The sequence below is a fragment of the Anomaloglossus baeobatrachus genome, unplaced genomic scaffold (genome assembly GCF_048569485.1).
Source record: "Anomaloglossus baeobatrachus isolate aAnoBae1 unplaced genomic scaffold, aAnoBae1.hap1 Scaffold_656, whole genome shotgun sequence".
Lineage (NCBI taxonomy): Eukaryota > Metazoa > Chordata > Amphibia > Anura > Aromobatidae > Anomaloglossus > Anomaloglossus baeobatrachus.
The window spans coordinates 7,207-8,763 of NW_027445026.1; the positions used below are offsets into that span (position 1 = coordinate 7,207).

General features: G+C 44.6%; 1 pseudogene; it reads right to left on the reverse strand.

The window, feature by feature from the left end:
- Window positions 1-1,139: 1,139 nt before the first annotated feature.
- Window positions 1,140-1,346, reverse strand: LOC142286393 (U2 spliceosomal RNA; annotated as a pseudogene).
- Between the last annotated feature and the right edge of the window lie 211 nt (window positions 1,347-1,557).

Consider the following 1,557-nt stretch of genomic DNA (forward strand, 5'->3'; position numbering starts at 1 on the left):
TGTTATGGGTTTTAATCCAGGTGAATGCCCATGGGCTGCTTATAACTGTGTGAAATATGTAGTTTTACTGGGCTGGGATGAGAGAATCCATCGAAGCATGGTGTAGGGATTGTGGTTCCTGTGTGCTAAGAAGAAAGGCTGGCACCAGCCAGAAAGCCCCATTACAGCCAATAATCAACCGCTAGCCGCTGGAACTCGTTGCTCTAGATCATGTCAAACTCACACCAAGCAGGAATAGATACATTAGCCCACCATCCCACCCAAAGAGCAACTTCTGCTGCGCAGCTGGCTTTCTAGGCAGCAGCGCTATCGTGATGTCAGCGGGGGACATTGTGACAAGCCAGTGTTCCGTCACTTCATGTTGTGCACTGTTCAAACGGAAAATACATCAACAGGCAGACTACAGAAAAGCTTACTAACAAAGGTTAGAGAGGGGCTTTCTCAGAGGGCTTTTTACAGTTTGTCTATTCCCAATTAGCCGTTTAAGTATGCTTAATGAAAGTACTAATTCTTTCATAGGCCGCCCATTCTTAGTATTTGACGTTCCTTATATTGCGGTATCAGGCTTCGCAGCAGGTTGCAAAACATTCATCACCCATGACTGTCCCCAATTGGGCTCAGAAGCTAAATGTCTATCATGACCTCTCTTTTTGAAAGTCCAAGAGCAAGCAAACTCTTCCTCCAGGAGAGGGAGCCAACAGATCACTAAAGACATCATCATTGCTCAAAGAAAACACCGAAAAACAATGGAAGCTTTAATTGGAGTGGAATCTGATAGACAGCACCTGATGCCAAGTCTGCATCTTCTAACACCTGCAGTCACTGCAGCAGCTGAATCCAATGTGTCCAAAAGGGATCTATTCTATTCAATTGCAAATGATCTAGATAAGACTGAGAATAAGATACTGCACGGGACATAGCAGAGTTGGTCAAGTTGAGTGGAGATGAGTTTGCTATTTGGCACAGCTTTTGCATCAATAAAGCAAGTAAAAGGTGTGAAAGATAAAAAAAAGGGTGAAAGTGTGAAAAGTGAATTGGCCAAATTGAGGTGCATATAAAGTTTTTGCTTTCTTTCAATTCACTAATGGGGCTCATTTGAATCAGGTGAATTGAGTTCTGCTTTTGGAAACTGGGTTAAGAAGGGGTGCACCGGTCCTGGAGGTACTGCAATACCAGGTCAATGCGTGGAGTGGACAGAGCAAGATTTTTTCCATCTCCTTGTTCTAAAAATCCATTTAATATATGGTCCCCAGAGAGGGGACGTATCAGATATTAAACTGATAAGAACAGATTTAATTTTTTTTTTTTTCTGTTTATCAGTAGGACTTCAAAATAACAAAGGTGATCGCCTCCCGTTGCCTGGGAACCGTCCAGGCACAAGAGGGCTATGTGTCACCAGAAGGCGCACACACTTCCTCAAGGCCGGCAGACGTGCAATCCCAGGCACCTTCCAGTACCGACCAAGGTAGCGTCCTCCGAAACTACACTTGATCTTAGCCAAAAGGCCGAGAAGCTATAACCCGAATTGGTTACGGCCTTGAGTGGCACCCTGGCCTA